Source organism: Phyllobates terribilis, unplaced genomic scaffold, assembly GCF_046119375.1.
Source record: "Phyllobates terribilis strain yellow unplaced genomic scaffold, ASM4611937v1 Scaffold_1__5_contigs__length_1240528914, whole genome shotgun sequence".
NCBI classification, from domain to species: domain Eukaryota; kingdom Metazoa; phylum Chordata; class Amphibia; order Anura; family Dendrobatidae; genus Phyllobates; species Phyllobates terribilis.
This window is the reverse complement of record NW_027362761.1, coordinates 1,002,888,862-1,002,907,405: the sequence shown is the minus strand read 5'-3', so window position 1 is coordinate 1,002,907,405 and position 18,544 is coordinate 1,002,888,862. Positions and strand designations below refer to the sequence as shown.

At 28.9% G+C, this 18,544-nt stretch overlaps 28 non-coding genes across 28 annotated transcripts; all 28 read right to left on the bottom strand.

Annotated features, from left to right (window-relative positions):
• Nucleotides 1-123: 123 nt before the first annotated feature.
• TRNAC-GCA (transfer RNA cysteine (anticodon GCA)) lies at nt 124-195 on the bottom strand. Its single transcript has one exon. It is a non-coding gene; the product is annotated as a tRNA-Cys (tRNA).
• A 402-nt stretch (nt 196-597) lies between these two features.
• TRNAC-GCA (transfer RNA cysteine (anticodon GCA)) lies at nt 598-669 on the bottom strand. The gene has a single exon. It is a non-coding gene; the product is annotated as a tRNA-Cys (tRNA).
• Nucleotides 670-1,071: 402 nt separating this feature from the next.
• TRNAC-GCA (transfer RNA cysteine (anticodon GCA)) lies at nt 1,072-1,143 on the bottom strand. The gene has a single exon. It is a non-coding gene; the product is annotated as a tRNA-Cys (tRNA).
• Nucleotides 1,144-1,545: 402 nt separating this feature from the next.
• Nucleotides 1,546-1,617, bottom strand: TRNAC-GCA (transfer RNA cysteine (anticodon GCA)). Its single transcript has one exon. It is a non-coding gene; the product is annotated as a tRNA-Cys (tRNA).
• A 402-nt stretch (nt 1,618-2,019) lies between these two features.
• TRNAC-GCA (transfer RNA cysteine (anticodon GCA)) lies at nt 2,020-2,091 on the bottom strand. The gene has a single exon. It is a non-coding gene; the product is annotated as a tRNA-Cys (tRNA).
• Nucleotides 2,092-2,494: 403 nt separating this feature from the next.
• TRNAC-GCA (transfer RNA cysteine (anticodon GCA)) lies at nt 2,495-2,566 on the bottom strand. Its single transcript has one exon. It is a non-coding gene; the product is annotated as a tRNA-Cys (tRNA).
• An 875-nt stretch (nt 2,567-3,441) lies between these two features.
• Nucleotides 3,442-3,513, bottom strand: TRNAC-GCA (transfer RNA cysteine (anticodon GCA)). The gene has a single exon. It is a non-coding gene; the product is annotated as a tRNA-Cys (tRNA).
• A 1,361-nt stretch (nt 3,514-4,874) lies between these two features.
• Nucleotides 4,875-4,946, bottom strand: TRNAC-GCA (transfer RNA cysteine (anticodon GCA)). Its single transcript has one exon. It is a non-coding gene; the product is annotated as a tRNA-Cys (tRNA).
• An 876-nt stretch (nt 4,947-5,822) lies between these two features.
• TRNAC-GCA (transfer RNA cysteine (anticodon GCA)) lies at nt 5,823-5,894 on the bottom strand. The gene has a single exon. It is a non-coding gene; the product is annotated as a tRNA-Cys (tRNA).
• A 1,362-nt stretch (nt 5,895-7,256) lies between these two features.
• Nucleotides 7,257-7,328, bottom strand: TRNAC-GCA (transfer RNA cysteine (anticodon GCA)). The gene has a single exon. It is a non-coding gene; the product is annotated as a tRNA-Cys (tRNA).
• A 402-nt stretch (nt 7,329-7,730) lies between these two features.
• TRNAC-GCA (transfer RNA cysteine (anticodon GCA)) lies at nt 7,731-7,802 on the bottom strand. The gene has a single exon. It is a non-coding gene; the product is annotated as a tRNA-Cys (tRNA).
• A 411-nt stretch (nt 7,803-8,213) lies between these two features.
• On the bottom strand, nt 8,214-8,285 carry TRNAC-GCA (transfer RNA cysteine (anticodon GCA)). Its single transcript has one exon. It is a non-coding gene; the product is annotated as a tRNA-Cys (tRNA).
• Nucleotides 8,286-8,687: 402 nt separating this feature from the next.
• Nucleotides 8,688-8,759, bottom strand: TRNAC-GCA (transfer RNA cysteine (anticodon GCA)). The gene has a single exon. It is a non-coding gene; the product is annotated as a tRNA-Cys (tRNA).
• A 402-nt stretch (nt 8,760-9,161) lies between these two features.
• TRNAC-GCA (transfer RNA cysteine (anticodon GCA)) lies at nt 9,162-9,233 on the bottom strand. Its single transcript has one exon. It is a non-coding gene; the product is annotated as a tRNA-Cys (tRNA).
• Nucleotides 9,234-9,635: 402 nt separating this feature from the next.
• Nucleotides 9,636-9,707, bottom strand: TRNAC-GCA (transfer RNA cysteine (anticodon GCA)). Its single transcript has one exon. It is a non-coding gene; the product is annotated as a tRNA-Cys (tRNA).
• Nucleotides 9,708-10,111: 404 nt separating this feature from the next.
• On the bottom strand, nt 10,112-10,183 carry TRNAC-GCA (transfer RNA cysteine (anticodon GCA)). The gene has a single exon. It is a non-coding gene; the product is annotated as a tRNA-Cys (tRNA).
• Nucleotides 10,184-10,587: 404 nt separating this feature from the next.
• Nucleotides 10,588-10,659, bottom strand: TRNAC-GCA (transfer RNA cysteine (anticodon GCA)). Its single transcript has one exon. It is a non-coding gene; the product is annotated as a tRNA-Cys (tRNA).
• A 401-nt stretch (nt 10,660-11,060) lies between these two features.
• Nucleotides 11,061-11,132, bottom strand: TRNAC-GCA (transfer RNA cysteine (anticodon GCA)). Its single transcript has one exon. It is a non-coding gene; the product is annotated as a tRNA-Cys (tRNA).
• A 402-nt stretch (nt 11,133-11,534) lies between these two features.
• Nucleotides 11,535-11,606, bottom strand: TRNAC-GCA (transfer RNA cysteine (anticodon GCA)). Its single transcript has one exon. It is a non-coding gene; the product is annotated as a tRNA-Cys (tRNA).
• Nucleotides 11,607-12,010: 404 nt separating this feature from the next.
• On the bottom strand, nt 12,011-12,082 carry TRNAC-GCA (transfer RNA cysteine (anticodon GCA)). Its single transcript has one exon. It is a non-coding gene; the product is annotated as a tRNA-Cys (tRNA).
• Nucleotides 12,083-13,908: 1,826 nt separating this feature from the next.
• TRNAC-GCA (transfer RNA cysteine (anticodon GCA)) lies at nt 13,909-13,980 on the bottom strand. Its single transcript has one exon. It is a non-coding gene; the product is annotated as a tRNA-Cys (tRNA).
• Nucleotides 13,981-14,390: 410 nt separating this feature from the next.
• Nucleotides 14,391-14,462, bottom strand: TRNAC-GCA (transfer RNA cysteine (anticodon GCA)). Its single transcript has one exon. It is a non-coding gene; the product is annotated as a tRNA-Cys (tRNA).
• An 879-nt stretch (nt 14,463-15,341) lies between these two features.
• TRNAC-GCA (transfer RNA cysteine (anticodon GCA)) lies at nt 15,342-15,413 on the bottom strand. Its single transcript has one exon. It is a non-coding gene; the product is annotated as a tRNA-Cys (tRNA).
• A 400-nt stretch (nt 15,414-15,813) lies between these two features.
• On the bottom strand, nt 15,814-15,885 carry TRNAC-GCA (transfer RNA cysteine (anticodon GCA)). Its single transcript has one exon. It is a non-coding gene; the product is annotated as a tRNA-Cys (tRNA).
• Nucleotides 15,886-16,287: 402 nt separating this feature from the next.
• TRNAC-GCA (transfer RNA cysteine (anticodon GCA)) lies at nt 16,288-16,359 on the bottom strand. The gene has a single exon. It is a non-coding gene; the product is annotated as a tRNA-Cys (tRNA).
• An 878-nt stretch (nt 16,360-17,237) lies between these two features.
• TRNAC-GCA (transfer RNA cysteine (anticodon GCA)) lies at nt 17,238-17,309 on the bottom strand. The gene has a single exon. It is a non-coding gene; the product is annotated as a tRNA-Cys (tRNA).
• Nucleotides 17,310-17,718: 409 nt separating this feature from the next.
• Nucleotides 17,719-17,790, bottom strand: TRNAC-GCA (transfer RNA cysteine (anticodon GCA)). The gene has a single exon. It is a non-coding gene; the product is annotated as a tRNA-Cys (tRNA).
• A 402-nt stretch (nt 17,791-18,192) lies between these two features.
• TRNAC-GCA (transfer RNA cysteine (anticodon GCA)) lies at nt 18,193-18,264 on the bottom strand. Its single transcript has one exon. It is a non-coding gene; the product is annotated as a tRNA-Cys (tRNA).
• Nucleotides 18,265-18,544: the final 280 nt, after the last annotated feature.

The following is an 18,544-nucleotide window of genomic DNA, read 5'->3' as shown; positions in this document are numbered from 1 at the left end:
TTTTAAATAGATTTCATATGAAGAAAGCACATCAATATGCATTCAACGTTATATGCCTAAAATGTTTTAATGGATAAACAAGTAATAAAGCTAGAATTATTTGGTTTAAAAAGATTTATCTTCAGGGGGCACTCGGAGTTGAACCAAGGACCTCTTGATCTGCAGTCAAATGCTCTGCCACTGAGCTATACCCCCAAAACTTAAGCAATGCACACTCTTTTTTTTTTTTTTTAATTTACATTAAAGCTGTAAGAACTTTACAAAGTTTTACATTGTGATTATTTTTTCTTTCCGATGCATTTTTCTTCTCTAAAAATCTTTAATGAATTCAAAAAGTACAGACAAATAATCAGGAATTTTTATTTTACAAGTCAATTCTTAGTTTTAGAGTCTTCCAAAGTGCTAAAAGTATCATCTTATAGATTTTTTACATTGACTTTTTACAGACAACGTTTTTCGACCTTTTGGCTGATTTTTTAAATAGATTTCATATGAAGAAAGCACATCAATATGCATTCAACGTTATATGCCTAAAATGTTTTAATGGATAAACAAGTAATAAAGCTAGAATTATTTGGTTTAAAAAGATTTATCTTCAGGGGGCACTCGGAGTTGAACCAAGGACCTCTTAATCTGCAGTCAAATGCTCTGCCACTGAGCTATACCCCCAAAACTTAAGTAATGCACCCTCTATTTTTTTTTTTTATTTATTACATTAAAGCTATAAGAACTTAACAAAGTTTTACATTGTGATTATTCTTTCTTTCCGATGCATTTTTCTTCTCTAAAAATCTTTAATGAATTCAAAAAGTATAGACAAATAATCAGGAATTTTTATTTTACAAGTCAATTCTTAGTTTTAGAGTCTTCCAAAGTGCTAAAAGTATCATCTTATAGATTTTTTACATTGACTTTTTCAGACAACGTTTTTTGACCTTTTGGCTGATTTTTTAAATAGATTTCATATGAAGAAAGCACATCAATATGCATTCAACGTTATATGCCTAAAATGTTTTAATGGATAAACAAGTAATAAAGCTAGAATTATTTGGTTTAAAAAGATTTATCTTCAGGGGGCACTCGGAGTTGAACCAAGGACCTCTTGATCTGCAGTCAAATGCTCTGCCACTGAGCTATACCCCCAAAACTTAAGCAATGCACACTCTTTTTTTTTTTTTTTAATTTACATTAAAGCTGTAAGAACTTTGCAAAGTTTTACATTGTGATTATTTTTTCTTTCCGATGCATTTTTCTTCTCTAAAAATCTTTAATGAATTCAAAAAGTACAGACAAATAATCAGGATTTTTTATTTTACAAGTCAATTCTTAGTTTTAGAGTCTTCCAAAGTGCTAAAAGTATCATCTTATAGATTTTTTACATTGACTTTTTACAGACAACGTTTTTCGACCTTTTGGCTGATTTTTTAAATAGATTTCATATGAAGAAAGCACATCAATATGCATTCAACGTTATATGCCTAAAATGTTTTAATGGATAAACAAGTAATAAAGCTAGAATTATTTGGTTTAAAAAGATTTATCTTCAGGGGGCACTCGGAGTTGAACCAAGGACCTCTTAATCTGCAGTCAAATGCTCTGCCACTGAGCTATACCCCCAAAACTTAAATAATGCACCCTCTTTTTTTTTTTTTTTTTAATTACATTAAAGCTATAAGAACTTTACAAAGTTTTGCATTGTGATTATTTTTTCTTTCCGATGCATTTTTCTTCTCTAAAAATCTTTAATGAATTCAAAAAGTACAGACAAATAATCAGGAATTTTTATTTTACAAGTCAATTCTTAGTTTTAGAGTCTTCCAAAGTGCTAAAAGTATCATCTTATAGATTTTTTACATTGACTTTTTCAGACAACGTTTTTCGACCTTTTGGCTGATTTTTTAAATAGATTTCATATGAAGAAAGCACATCAATATGCATTCAACGTTATATGCCTAAAATGTTTTAATGGATAAACAAGTAATAAAGCAAGAATTATTTGGTTTAAAAAGATTTATCTTCAGGGGGCACTCGGAGTTGAACCAAGGACCTCTTGATCTGCAGTCAAATGCTCTGCCACTGAGCTATACCCCCAAAACTTAAGTAATGCACCCTCTTTTTTTTTTTTTTTTAATTTACATTAAAGCTATAAGAACTTTACAAAGTTTTACATTGTGATTATTTTTTCTTTCCGATGCATTTTTCTTCTCTAAAAATCTTTAATGAATTCAAAAAGTACAGACAAATAATCAGGAATTTTTATTTTACAAGTCAATTCTTAGTTTTAGAGTCTTCCAAAGTGCTAAAAGTATCATCTTATAGATTTTTTACATTGACTTTTTACAGACAACGTTTTTCGACCTTTTGGCTGATTTTTTAAATAGATTTCATATGAAGAAAGCACATCAATATGCATTCAACGTTATATGCCTAAAATGTTTTAATGGATAAACAAGTAATAAAGCTAGAATTATTTGGTTTAAAAAGATTTATCTTCAGGGGGCACTCGGAGTTGAACCAAGGACCTCTTAATCTGCAGTCAAATGCTCTGCCACTGAGCTATACCCCCAAAACTTAAGTAATGCACCCTCTATTTTTTTTTTTTTTTATTACATTAAAGCTATAAGAACTTAACAAAGTTTTACATTGTGATTATTCTTTCTTTCCGATGCATTTTTCTTCTCTAAAAATCTTTAATGAATTCAAAAAGTACAGACAAATAATCAGGAATTTTTATTTTACAAGTCAATTCTTAGTTTTAGAGTCTTCCAAAGTGCTAAAAGTATCATCTTAAAGATTTTTTACATTGACTTTTTCAGACAACGTTTTTTGACCTTTTGGCTGATTTTTTAAATAGATTTCATATGAAGAAAGCACATCAATATGCATTCAACGTTATATGCCTAAAATGTTTTAATGGATAAACAAGTAATAAAGCTAGAATTATTTGGTTTAAAAAGATTTATCTTCAGGGAGCTCTCGGAGTTGAACCAAGGACCTCTTGATCTGAAGTCAAATGCTCTGCCACTGAGATATACCCCCAAAACTTAAGCAATGCACACTCTTTTTTTTTTTTTTTAAATTACATTAAACCTATAAGAACTTTACAAAGTTTTACATTGTGATTATTTTTTCTTTCCGATGCATTTTTCTTCTTTAAAAATCTTTAATGAATTCAAAAAGTACAGACAAATAATCAGGAATTTTTATTTTACAAGTCAATTCTTAGTTTTAGAGTCTTCCAAAGTGCTAAAAGTATCATCTTATAGATTTTTTACATTGACTTTTTACAGACAACGTTTTTCGACCTTTTGGCTGATTTTTTAAATAGATTTCATATGAAGAAAGCACATCAATATGCATTCAACGTTATATGCCTAAAATGCTTTAATGGATAAACAAGTAATAAAGCTAGAATTATTTGGTTTAAAAAGATTTATCTTCAGGGGGCACTCGGAGTTGAACCAAGGACCTCTTGATCTGCAGTCAAATGCTCTGCCACTGAGCTATACCCCCAAAACTTAAGTAATGCACACTCTTTTTTTTTTTTTTTTTTTTAATTTACATGAAAGCTGTAAGAACTTTACAAAGTTTTACATTGTGATTATTTTTTCTTTCCGATGCATTTTTCTTCTCTAAAAATCTTTAATGAATTCAAAAAGTACAGACAAATAATCAGGAATTTTTATTTTACAAGTCAATTCTTAGTTTTATAGTCTTCCAAAGTGCCAAAAGTATCATCTTATAGATTTTTTACATTGACTTTTTACAGACAACATTTTTCGACCTTTTGGCTGATTTTTTAAATAGATTTCATATGAAGAAAGCACATCAATATGCATTCAACGTTATATGCCTAAAATGTTTTAATGGATAAACATGTAATAAAGCTAGAATTATTTGGTTTAAAAAGATTTATCTTCAGGGGGCACTCGGAGTTGAATCAAGGACCTCTTAATCTGCAGTCAAATGCTCTGCCACTGAGCTATACCCCCAAAACTTAAATAATGCACCCTTTTTTTTTTTTTTTTTAATTACATTAAAGCTATAAGAACTTTACAAAGTTTTGCATTGTGATTATTTTTTCTTTCCGATGCATTTTTCTTCTCTAAAAATCTTTAATGAATTCAAAAAGTACAGACAAATAATCAGGAATTTTTATTTTACAAGTCAATTCTTAGTTTTAGAGTCTTCCAAAGTGCTAAAAGTATCATCTTATAGATTTTTTACATTGACTTTTTCAGACAACGTTTTTCGACCTTTTGGCTGATTTTTTAAATAGATTTCATATGAAGAAAGCACATCAATATGCATTCAACGTTATATGCCTAAAATGTTTTAATGGATAAACAAGTAATAAAGCTAGAATTATTTGGTTTAAAAAGATTTATCTTCAGGGGGCACTCGGAGTTGAACCAATGACCTCTTAATCTGCAGTCAAATGCTCTGCCACTGAGCTATACCCCCAAAACTTAAGTAATACACCCTCTTTTTTTTTTTTTTTTTTTTTTTAAATTACATTAAAGCTATAAGAACTTTACAAAGTTTTACATTGTGATTATTTTTTCTTTCCGATGCATTTTTCTTCTCTAAAAATCTTTAATGAATTCAAAAAGTACAAACAAATAATCAGGATTTTTTATTTTACAAGTCAATTCTTAGTTTTAGAGTCTTCCAAAGTGCTAAAAGTATCATCTTATAGATTTTTTACATTGACTTTTTACAGACAACGTTTTTCGACCTTTTGGCTGATTTTTTAAATAGATTTCATATGAAGAAAGCACATCAATATGCATTCAACGTTATATGCCTAAAATGTTTTAATGGATAAACAAGTAATAAAGCTAGAATTATTTGGTTTAAAAAGATTTATCTTCAGGGGGCACTCGGAGTTGAACCAAGGACCTCTTAATCTGCAGTCAAATGCTCTGCCACTGAGCTATACCCCCAAAACTTAAGTAATGCACCCTCTATTTTTTTTTTTTTTTTATTACATTAAAGCTATAAGAACTTAACAAAGTTTTACATTGTGATTATTCTTTCTTTCCGATGCATTTTTCTTCTCTAAAAATCTTTAATGAATTCAAAAAGTATAGACAAATAATCAGGAATTTTTATTTTACAAGTCAATTCTTAGTTTTAGAGTCTTCCAAAGTGCTAAAAGTATCATCTTATAGATTTTTTACATTTACTTTTTCAGACAACGTTTTTTGACCTTTTGGCTGATTTTTTAAATAGATTTCATATGAAGAAAGCACATCAATATGCATTCAACGTTATATGCCTAAAATGTTTTAATGGATAAACAAGTAATAAAGCTAGAATTATTTGGTTTAAAAAGATTTATCTTCAGGGAGCTCTCGGAGTTGAACCAAGGACCTCTTGATCTGAAGTCAAATGCTCTGCCACTGAGATATACCCCCAAAACTTAAGCAATGCACACTCTTTTTTTTTTTTTTTAAATTACATTAAACCTATAAGAACTTTACAAAGTTTTACATTGTGATTATTTTTTCTTTCCGATGCATTTTTCTTCTTTAAAAATCTTTAATGAATTCAAAAAGTACAGACAAATAATCAGGAATTTTTATTTTACAAGTCAATTCTTAGTTTTAGAGTCTTCCAAAGTGCTAAAAGTATCATCTTATAGATTTTTTACATTGACTTTTTACAGACAACGTTTTTCGACCTTTTGGCTGATTTTTTAAATAGATTTCATATGAAGAAAGCACATCAATATGCATTCAACGTTATATGCCTAAAATGCTTTAATGGATAAACAAGTAATAAAGCTAGAATTATTTGGTTTAAAAAGATTTATCTTCAGGGGGCACTCGGAGTTGAACCAAGGACCTCTTGATCTGCAGTCAAATGCTCTGCCACTGAGCTATACCCCCAAAACTTAAGTAATGCACACTCTTTTTTTTTTTTTTTTTTTTTAATTTACATGAAAGCTGTAAGAACTTTACAAAGTTTTACATTGTGATTATTTTTTCTTTCCGATGCATTTTTCTTCTCTAAAAATCTTTAATGAATTCAAAAAGTACAGACAAATAATCAGGAATTTTTATTTTACAAGTCAATTCTTAGTTTTATAGTCTTCCAAAGTGCCAAAAGTATCATCTTATAGATTTTTTACATTGACTTTTTACAGACAACATTTTTCGACCTTTTGGCTGATTTTTTAAATAGATTTCATATGAAGAAAGCACATCAATATGCATTCAACGTTATATGCCTAAAATGTTTTAATGGATAAACATGTAATAAAGCTAGAATTATTTGGTTTAAAAAGATTTATCTTCAGGGGGCACTCGGAGTTGAATCAAGGACCTCTTAATCTGCAGTCAAATGCTCTGCCACTGAGCTATACCCCCAAAACTTAAATAATGCACCCTTTTTTTTTTTTTTTTTAATTACATTAAAGCTATAAGAACTTTACAAAGTTTTGCATTGTGATTATTTTTTCTTTCCGATGCATTTTTCTTCTCTAAAAATCTTTAATGAATTCAAAAAGTACAGACAAATAATCAGGAATTTTTATTTTACAAGTCAATTCTTAGTTTTAGAGTCTTCCAAAGTGCTAAAAGTATCATCTTATAGATTTTTTACATTGACTTTTTCAGACAACGTTTTTCGACCTTTTGGCTGATTTTTTAAATAGATTTCATATGAAGAAAGCACATCAATATGCATTCAACGTTATATGCCTAAAATGTTTTAATGGATAAACAAGTAATAAAGCTAGAATTATTTGGTTTAAAAAGATTTATCTTCAGGGGGCACTCGGAGTTGAACCAATGACCTCTTAATCTGCAGTCAAATGCTCTGCCACTGAGCTATACCCCCAAAACTTAAGTAATACACCCTCTTTTTTTTTTTTTTTTTTTTTTTAAATTACATTAAAGCTATAAGAACTTTACAAAGTTTTACATTGTGATTATTTTTTCTTTCCGATGCATTTTTCTTCTCTAAAAATCTTTAATGAATTCAAAAAGTACAAACAAATAATCAGGATTTTTTATTTTACAAGTCAATTCTTAGTTTTAGAGTCTTCCAAAGTGCTAAAAGTATCATCTTATAGATTTTTTACATTGACTTTTTACAGACAACGTTTTTCGACCTTTTGGCTGATTTTTTAAATAGATTTCATATGAAGAAAGCACATCAATATGCATTCAACGTTATATGCCTAAAATGTTTTAATGGATAAACAAGTAATAAAGCTAGAATTATTTGGTTTAAAAAGATTTATCTTCAGGGGGCACTCGGAGTTGAACCAAGGACCTCTTAATCTGCAGTCAAATGCTCTGCCACTGAGCTATACCCCCAAAACTTAAGTAATGCACCCTCTATTTTTTTTTTTTTTTTATTACATTAAAGCTATAAGAACTTAACAAAGTTTTACATTGTGATTATTCTTTCTTTCCGATGCATTTTTCTTCTCTAAAAATCTTTAATGAATTCAAAAAGTATAGACAAATAATCAGGAATTTTTATTTTACAAGTCAATTCTTAGTTTTAGAGTCTTCCAAAGTGCTAAAAGTATCATCTTATAGATTTTTTACATTTACTTTTTCAGACAACGTTTTTTGACCTTTTGGCTGATTTTTTAAATAGATTTCATATGAAGAAAGCACATCAATATGCATTCAACGTTATATGCCTAAAATGTTTTAATGGATAAACAAGTAATAAAGCTAGAATTATTTGGTTTAAAAAGATTTATCTTCAGGGGGCACTCGGAGTTGAACCAAGGACCTCTTGATCTGCAGTCAAATGCTCTGCCACTGAGCTATACCCCCAAAACTTAAGTAATACACCCTCTTTTTTTTTTTTTTTTTTTTTTTTAAATTACATTAAAGCTATAAGAACTTTACAAAGTTTTACATTGTGATTATTTTTTCTTTCCGATGCATTTTTCTTCTCTAAAAATCTTTAATGAATTCAAAAAGTACAAACAAATAATCAGGATTTTTTATTTTACAAGTCAATTCTTAGTTTTAGAGTCTTCCAAAGTGCTAAAAGTATCATCTTATAGATTTTTTACATTGACTTTTTACAGACAACGTTTTTCGACCTTTTGGCTGATTTTTTAAATAGATTTCATATGAAGAAAGCACATCAATATGCATTCAACGTTATATGCCTAAAATGTTTTAATGGATAAACAAGTAATAAAGCTAGAATTATTTGGTTTAAAAAGATTTATCTTCAGGGGGCACTCGGAGTTGAACCAAGGACCTCTTAATCTGCAGTCAAATGCTCTGCCACTGAGCTATACCCCCAAAACTTAAGTAATGCACCCTCTATTTTTTTTTTTTTTTTATTACATTAAAGCTATAAGAACTTAACAAAGTTTTACATTGTGATTATTCTTTCTTTCCGATGCATTTTTCTTCTCTAAAAATCTTTAATGAATTCAAAAAGTATAGACAAATAATCAGGAATTTTTATTTTACAAGTCAATTCTTAGTTTTAGAGTCTTCCAAAGTGCTAAAAGTATCATCTTATAGATTTTTTACATTTACTTTTTCAGACAACGTTTTTTGACCTTTTGGCTGATTTTTTAAATAGATTTCATATGAAGAAAGCACATCAATATGCATTCAACGTTATATGCCTAAAATGTTTTAATGGATAAACAAGTAATAAAGCTAGAATTATTTGGTTTAAAAAGATTTATCTTCAGGGGGCACTCGGAGTTGAACCAAGGACCTCTTGATCTGCAGTCAAATGCTCTGCCACTGAGCTATACCCCCAAAACTTAAGCAATGTACACTCTTTTTTTTTTTTTTTAATTTACATTAAAGCTGTAAGAACTTTACAAAGTTTTACATTGTGATTATTTTTTCTTTCCGATGCATTTTTCTTCTCTAAAAATCTTTAATGAATTCAAAAAGTACAGACAAATAATCAGGAATTTTTATTTTACAAGTCAATTCTTAGTTTTAGAGTCTTCCAAAGTGCTAAAAGTATCATCTTATAGATTTTTTACATTGACTTTTTACAGACAACGTTTTTCGACCTTTTGGCTGATTTTTTAAATAGATTTCATATGAAGAAAGCACATCAATATGCATTCAACGTTATATGCCTAAAATGTTTTAATGGATAAACATGTAATAAAGCTAGAATTATTTGGTTTAAAAAGATTTATCTTCAGGGGGCACTCGGAGTTGAACCAAGGACCTCTTAATCTGCAGTCAAATGCTCTGCCACTGAGCTATACCCCCAAAACTTAAATAATGCACCCTCTTTTTTTTTTTTTTTTTAATTACATTAAAGCTATAAGAACTTTACAAAGTTTTGCATTGTGATTATTTTTTCTTTCCGATGCATTTTTCTTCTCTAAAAATCTTTAATGAATTCAAAAAGTACAGACAAATAATCAGGAATTTTTATTTTACAAGTCAATTCTTAGTTTTAGAGTCTTCCAAAGTGCTAAAAGTATCATCTTATAGATTTTTTACATTGACTTTTTCAGACAACGTTTTTCGACCTTTTGGCTGATTTTTTAAATAGATTTCATATGAAGAAAGCACATCAATATGCATTCAACGTTATATGCCTAAAATGTTTTAATGGATAAACAAGTAATAAAGCAAGAATTATTTGGTTTAAAAAGATTTATCTTCAGGGGGCACTCGGAGTTGAACCAAGGACCTCTTGATCTGCAGTCAAATGCTCTGCCACTGAGCTATACCCCCAAAACTTAAGTAATGCACCCTCTTTTTTTTTTTTTTTTTAATTTACATTAAAGCTATAAGAACTTTACAAAGTTTTACATTGTGATTATTTTTTCTTTCCGATGCATTTTTCTTCTCTAAAAATCTTTAATGAATTCAAAAAGTACAGACAAATAATCAGGAATTTTTATTTTACAAGTCAATTCTTAGTTTTAGAGTCTTCCAAAGTGCTAAAAGTATCATCTTATAGATTTTTTACATTGACTTTTTACAGACAACGTTTTTCGACCTTTTGGCTGATTTTTTAAATAGATTTCATATGAAGAAAGCACATCAATATGCATTCAACGTTATATGCCTAAAATGTTTTAATGGATAAACAAGTAATAAAGCTAGAATTATTTGGTTTAAAAAGATTTATCTTCAGGGGGCACTCGGAGTTGAACCAAGGACCTCTTAATCTGCAGTCAAATGCTCTGCCACTGAGCTATACCCCCAAAACTTAAGTAATGCACCCTCTATTTTTTTTTTTTTTTTTTATTACATTAAAGCTATAAGAACTTAACAAAGTTTTACATTGTGATTATTCTTTCTTTCCGATGCATTTTTCTTCTCTAAAAATCTTTAATGAATTCAAAAAGTATAGACAAATAATCAGGAATTTTTATTTTACAAGTCAATTCTTAGTTTTAGAGTCTTCCAAAGTGCTAAAAGTATCATCTTATAGATTTTTTACATTGACTTTTTCAGACAACGTTTTTTGACCTTTTGGCTGATTTTTTAAATAGATTTCATATGAAGAAAGCACATCAATATGCATTCAACGTTATATGCCTAAAATGTTTTAATGGATAAACAAGTAATAAAGCTAGAATTATTTGGTTTAAAAAGATTTATCTTCAGGGGGCACTCGGAGTTGAACCAAGGACCTCTTGATCTGCAGTCAAATGCTCTGCCACTGAGCTATACCCCCAAAACTTAAGCAATGCACACTCTTTTTTTTTTTTTTTAATTTACATTAAAGCTGTAAGAACTTTACAAAGTTTTACATTGTGATTATTTTTTCTTTCCGATGCATTTTTCTTCTCTAAAAATCTTTAATGAATTCAAAAAGTACAGACAAATAATCAGGAATTTTTATTTTACAAGTCAATTCTTAGTTTTAGAGTCTTCCAAAGTGCTAAAAGTATCATCTTATAGATTTTTTACATTGACTTTTTACAGACAACGTTTTCGACCTTTTGGCTGATTTTTTAAATAGATTTCATATGAAGAAAGCACATCAATATGCATTCAACGTTATATGCCTAAAATGTTTTAATGGATAAACATGTAATAAAGCTAGAATTATTTGGTTTAAAAAGATTTATCTTCAGGGGGCACTCGGAGTTGAACCAAGGACCTCTTAATCTGCAGTCAAATGCTCTGCCACTGAGCTATACCCCCAAAACTTAAATAATGCACCCTCTTTTTTTTTTTTTTTTTAATTACACTAAAGCTATAAGAACTTTACAAAGTTTTGCATTGTGATTATTTTTTCTTTCCGATGCATTTTTCTTCTCTAAAAATCTTTAATGAATTCAAAAAGTACAGACAAATAATCAGGAATTTTTATTTTACAAGTCAATTCTTAGTTTTAGAGTCTTCCAAAGTGCTAAAAGTATCATCTTATAGATTTTTTACATTGACTTTTTCAGACAACGTTTTTCGACCTTTTGGCTGATTTTTAAAATAGATTTCATATGAAGAAAGCACATCAATATGCATTCAACGTTATATGCCTAAAATGTTTTAATGGATAAACAAGTAATAAAGCAAGAATTATTTGGTTTAAAAAGATTTATCTTCAGGGGGCACTCGGAGTTGAACCAAGGACCTCTTGATCTGCAGTCAAATGCTCTGCCACTGAGCTATACCCCCAAAACTTAAGTAATGCACCCTCTTTTTTTTTTTTTTTTTAATTTACATTAAAGCTATAAGAACTTTACAAAGTTTTACATTGTGATTATTTTTTCTTTCCGATGCATTTTTCTTCTCTAAAAATCTTTAATGAATTCAAAAAGTACAGACAAATAATCAGGAATTTTTATTTTACAAGTCAATTCTTAGTTTTAGAGTCTTCCAAAGTGCTAAAAGTATCATCTTATAGATTTTTTACATTGACTTTTTACAGACAACGTTTTTCGACCTTTTGGCTGATTTTTTAAATAGATTTCATATGAAGAAAGCACATCAATATGCATTCAACGTTATATGCCTAAAATGTTTTAATGGATAAACAAGTAATAAAGCTAGAATTATTTGGTTTAAAAAGATTTATCTTCAGGGGGCACTCGGAGTTGAACCAAGGACCTCTTAATCTGCAGTCAAATGCTCTGCCACTGAGCTATACCCCCAAAACTTAAGTAATGCACCCTCTATTTTTTTTTTTTTTTTATTACATTAAAGCTATAAGAACTTAACAAAGTTTTACATTGTGATTATTCTTTCTTTCCGATGCATTTTTCTTCTCTAAAAATCTTTAATGAATTCAAAAAGTACAGACAAATAATCAGGAATTTTTATTTTACAAGTCAATTCTTAGTTTTAGAGTCTTCCAAAGTGCTAAAAGTATCATCTTAAAGATTTTTTACATTGACTTTTTCAGACAACGTTTTTTGACCTTTTGGCTGATTTTTTAAATAGATTTCATATGAAGAAAGCACATCAATATGCATTCAACGTTATATGCCTAAAATGTTTTAATGGATAAACAAGTAATAAAGCTAGAATTATTTGGTTTAAAAAGATTTATCTTCAGGGGGCTCTCGGAGTTGAACCAAGGACCTCTTGATCTGAAGTCAAATGCTCTGCCACTGAGATATACCCCCAAAACTTAAGCAATGCACACTCTTTTTTTTTTTTTTTAAATTACATTAAACCTATAAGAACTTTACAAAGTTTTACATTGTGATTATTTTTTCTTTCCGATGCATTTTTCTTCTTTAAAAATCTTTAATGAATTCAAAAAGTACAGACAAATAATCAGGAATTTTTATTTTACAAGTCAATTCTTAGTTTTAGAGTCTTCCAAAGTGCTAAAAGTATCATCTTATAGATTTTTTACATTGACTTTTTACAGACAACGTTTTTCGACCTTTTGGCTGATTTTTTAAATAGATTTCATATGAAGAAAGCACATCAATATGCATTCAACGTTATATGCCTAAAATGCTTTAATGGATAAACAAGTAATAAAGCTAGAATTATTTGGTTTAAAAAGATTTATCTTCAGGGGGCACTCAGAGTTGAACCAAGGACCTCTTGATCTGCAGTCAAATGCTCTGCCACTGAGCTATACCCCCAAAACTTAAGTAATGCACACTCTTTTTTTTTTTTTTTTTTAATTTACATTAAAGCTGTAAGAACTTTACAAAGTTTTACATTGTGATTATTTTTTCTTTCCGATGCATTTTTCTTCTCTAAAAATCTTTAATGAATTCAAAAAGTACAGACAAATAATCAGGAATTTTTATTTTACAAGTCAATTCTTAGTTTTAGAGTCTTCCAAAGTGCTAAAAGTATCATCTTATAGATTTTTTACATTGACTTTTTACAGACAACGTTTTTCGACCTTTTGGCTGATTTTTTAAATAGATTTCATATGAAGAAAGCACATCAATATGCATTCAACGTTATATGCCTAAAATGTTTTAATGGATAAACAAGTAATAAAGCTAGAATTATTTGGTTTAAAAAGATTTATCTTCAGGGGGCACTCGGAGTTGAATCAAGGACCTCTTAATCTGCAGTCAAATGCTCTGCCACTGAGCTATACCCCCAAAACTTAAATAATGCACCCTTTTTTTTTTTTTTTTTTAATTACATTAAAGCTATAAGAACTTTACAAAGTTTTGCATTGTGATTATTTTTTCTTTCCGATGCATTTTTCTTCTCTAAAAATCTTTAATGAATTCAAAAAGTACAGACAAATAATCAGGAATTTTTATTTTACAAGTCAATTCTTAGTTTTAGAGTCTTCCAAAGTGCTAAAAGTATCATCTTATAGATTTTTTACATTGACTTTTTCAGACAATGTTTTTCGACCTTTTGGCTCATTTTTTAAATAGATTTCATATGAAGAAAGCACATCAATATGCATTCAACGTTATATGCCTAAAATGTTTTAATGGATAAACAAGTAATAAAGCAAGAATTATTTGGTTTAAAAAGATTTATCTTGAGGGGGCACTCGGAGTTGAACCAAGGACCTCTTGATCTGCAGTCAAATGCTCTGCCACTGAGCTATACCCCCAAAACTTAAGTAATGCACCCTCTTTTTTTTTTTTTTTTTTTTTTTTAAATTACATTAAAGCTATAAGAACTTTACAAAGTTTTACATTGTGATTATTTTTTCTTTCTGATGCATTTTTCTTCTTTAAAAATCTTTAATGAATTCAAAAAGTACAGACAAATAATCAGGAATTTTTATTTTACAAGTCAATTCTTAGTTTTAGAGTCTTCCAAAGTGCTAAAAGTATCATCTTAGAGATTTTTTACATTGACTTTTTCAGACAACGTTTTTCGACCTTTTGGCTGATTTTTTAAATAGATTTCATATGAAGAAAGCACATCAATATGCATTCAACGTTATATGCCTAAAATGTTTTAATGGATAAACAAGTAATAAAGCTAGAATTATTTGGTTTAAAAAGATTTATCTTCAGGGGGCACTCGGAGTTGAACCAAGGACCTCTTGATTTGCAGTCAAATGCTCTGCCACTGAGCTATACCCCCAAAACTTAAGTAATGCACACTCTTTTTTTTTTTTTTTTGTTAATTTACATTAAAGCTATAAGAACTTTACAAAGTTTTACATTGTGATTATTTTTTCTTTCCGATGCATTTTTCTTCTCTAAAAATCTTTAATGAATTCAAAAAGTACAGACAAATAATCAGGAATTTTTATTTTACAAGTCAATTCTTAGTTTTAGAGTCTTCCAAAGTGCTAAAAGTATCATCTTATAGATTTTTTACATTGACTTTTTACAGACAACGTTTTTCGACCTTTTGGCTGATTTTTTAAATAGATTTCATATGAAGAAAGCACATCAATATGCATTCAACGTTATATGCCTAAAATGCTTTAATGGATAAACAAGTAATAAAACTAGAATTATTTGGTTTAAAAAGATTTATCTTCAGGGGGCACTCGGAGTTGAACCAAGGACCTCTTGATATGCAGTGAAATGCTCTGCCACTGAGCTATACCCCCAAAACTTAAGTAATGCACACTCTTTTTTTTTTTTTAAATTTACATTAAAGCTATAAGAACTTTACAAAGTTTTACATTGTGATTATTTTTTCTTTCCGATGCATTTTTCTTCTCTAAAAATCTTTAATGAATTCAAAAAGTACAAACAAATAATCAGGATTTTTTATTTTACAAGTCAATTCTTAGTTTTAGAGTCTTCCAAAGTGCTAAAAGTATCATCTTATAGATTTTGTACATTGACTTTTTACAGACAACGTTTTTCGACCTTTTGGCTGATTTTTTAAATAGATTTCATATGAAGAAAGCACATCAATATGCATTCAACGTTATATGCCTAAAATCTTTTAATGGATAAACAAGTAATAAAGCTAGAATTATTTGGTTTAAAAAGATTTATCTTCAGGGGGCACTCGGAGTTGAACCAAGGACCTCTTAATCTGCAGTCAAATGCTCTGCCACTGAGCTATACCCCCAAAACTTAAGTAATGCACCCTCTATTTTTTTTTTTTTTATTACATTAAAGCTATAAGAACTTAACAAAGTTTTACATTGTGATTATTCTTTCTTTCCGATGCATTTTTCTTCTCTAAAAATCTTTAATGAATTCAAAAAGTATAGACAAATAATCAGGAATTTTTATTTTACAAGTCAATTCTTAGTTTTAGAGTCTTCCAAAGTGCTAAAAGTATCATCTTATAGATTTTTTACATTGACTTTTTCAGACAACGTTTTTTGACCTTTTGGCTGATTTTTTAAATAGATTTCATATGAAGAAAGCACATCAATATGCATTCAACGTTATATGCCTAAAATGTTTTAATGGATAAACAAGTAATAAAGCTAGAATTATTTGGTTTAAAAAGATTTATCTTCAGGGGGCACTCGGAGTTGAACCAAGGACCTCTTGATCTGCAGTCAAATGCTCTGCCACTGAGCTATACCCCCAAAACTTAAGCAATGCACACTCTTTTTTTTTTTTTTTAAATTACATTAAAGCTATAAGAACTTTACAAAGTTTTACATTGTGATTATTTTTTCTTTCCGATGCATTTTTCTTCTTTAAAAATCTTTAATGAATTCAAAAAGTACAGACAAATAATCAGGAATTTTTATTTTACAAGTCAATTCTTAGTTTTAGAGTCTTCCAAAGTGCTAAAAGTATCATCTTATAGATTTTTTACATTGACTTTTTACAGACAACGTTTTTCGACCTTTTGGCTGATTTTTTAAATAGATTTCATATGAAGAAAGCACATCAATATGCATTCAACGTTATATGCCTAAAATGCTTTAATGGATAAACAAGTAATAAAGCTAGAATTATTTGGTTTAAAAAGATTTATCTTCAGGGGGCACTCGGAGTTGAACCAAGGACCTCTTGATCTGCAGTCAAATGCTCTGCCACTGAGCTATACCCCCAAAACTTAAGTAAATCACACTCTTTTTTTTTTTTTTTTTTTAATTTACATTAAAGCTGTAAGAACTTTACAAAGTTTTACATTGTGATTATTTTTTCTTTCCGATGCATTTTTCTTCTCTAAAAATCTTTAATGAATTCAAAAAGTACAGACAAATAATCAGGAATTTTTATTTTACAAGTCAATTCTTAGTTTTAGAGTCTTCCAAAGTGCTAAAAGTATCATCTTATAGATTTTTTACATTGACTTTTTACAGACAACGTTTTTCGACCTTTTGGCTGATTTTTTAAATAGATTTCATATGAAGAAAGCACATCAATATGCATTCAACGTTATATGCCTAAAATGTTTTAATGGATAAACAAGTAATAAAGCTAGAATTATTTGGTTTAAAAAGATTTATCTTCAGGGGGCACTCGGAGTTGAATCAAGGACCTCTTAATCTGCAGTCAAATGCTCTGCCACTGAGCTATACCCCCAAAACTTAAATAATGCACCCTTTTTTTTTTTTTTTTTAATTACATTAAAGCTATAAGAACTTTACAAAGTTTTGCATTGTGATTATTTTTTCTCTCCGATGCATTTTTCTTCTCTAAAAATCTTTAATGAATTCAAAAAGTACAGACAAATAATCAGGAATTTTTATTTTACAAGTCAATTCTTAGTTTTAGAGTCTTCCAAAGTGCTAAAAGTATCATCTTATAGATTTTTTGCATTGACTTTTTCAGACAATGTTTTTCGACCTTTTGGCTGATTTTTTAAATAGATTTCATATGAAGAAAGCACATCAATATGCATTCAACGTTATATGCCTAAAATGTTTTAATGGATAAACAAGTAATAAAGCAAGAATTATTTGGTTTAAAAAGATTTATCTTCAGGGGGCACTCGGAGTTGAACCAAGGACCTCTTGATCTGCAGTCAAATGCTCTGCCACTGAGCTATACCCCCAAAACTTAAGTAATGCACCCTCTTTTTTTTTTTTTTTTTTTTTTTAAATTACATTAAAGCTATAAGAACTTTACAAAGTTTTACATTGTGATTATTTTTTCTTTCCGATGCATTTTTCTTCTTTAAAAATCTTTAATGAATTCAAAAAGTACAGACAAATAATCAGGAATTTTTATTTTACAAGTCAATTCTTAGTTTTAGAGTCTTCCAAAGTGCTAAAAGTATCATCTTAGAGATTTTTTACATTGACTTTTTCAGACAACGTTTTTCGACCTTTTGGCTGATTTTTTAAATAGATTTCATATGAAGAAAGCACATCAATATGCATTCAACGTTATATGCCTAAAATGTTTTAATGGATAAACAAGTAATAAAGCTAGAATTATTTGGTTTAAAAAGATTTATCTTCAGGGGGCACTCGGAGTTGAACCAAGGACCTCTTGATCTGCAGTCAAATGCTCTGCCACTGAGCTATACCCCCAAAACTTAAGTAATGCACACTCTTTTTTTTTTTTTTAAATTTACATTAAAGCTATAAGAACTTTACAAAGTTTTACATTGTGATTATTTTTTCTTTCCGATGCATTTTTCTTCTCTAAAAATCTTTAATGAATTCAAAAAGTACAAACAAATAATAAGGATTTTTTATTTTACAAGTCAATTCTTAGTTTTAGAGTCTTCCAAAGTGCTAAAAGTATCATCTTATAGATTTTTTACATTGACTTTTTACAGACAACGTTTTTCGACCTTTTGGCTGATTTTTTAAATAGATTTCATATGAAGAAAGCACATCAATATGCATTCAACGTTATATGCCTAAAATGTTTTAATGGATAAACAAGTAATAAAGCTAGAATTATTTGGTTTAAAAAGATTTATCTTCAGGGGGCACTCGGAGTTGAACCAAGGACCTCTTAATCTGCAGTCAAATGCTCTGCCACTGAGCTATACCCCCAAAACTTAAGTAATGCACCCTCTATTTTTTTTTTTTTTTATTACATTAAAGCTATAAGAACTTAACAAAGTTTTACATTGTGATTATTCTTTCTTTCCGATGCATTTTTCTTCTCTAAAAATCTTTAATGAATTCAAAAAGTATAGACAAATAATCAGGAATTTTTATTTTACAAGTCAATTCTTAGTTTTAGAGTCTTCCAAAGTGCTAAAAGTATCATCTTAAAGATTTTTTACATTGACTTTTTCAGACAACGTTTTTTGACCTTTTGGCTGATTTT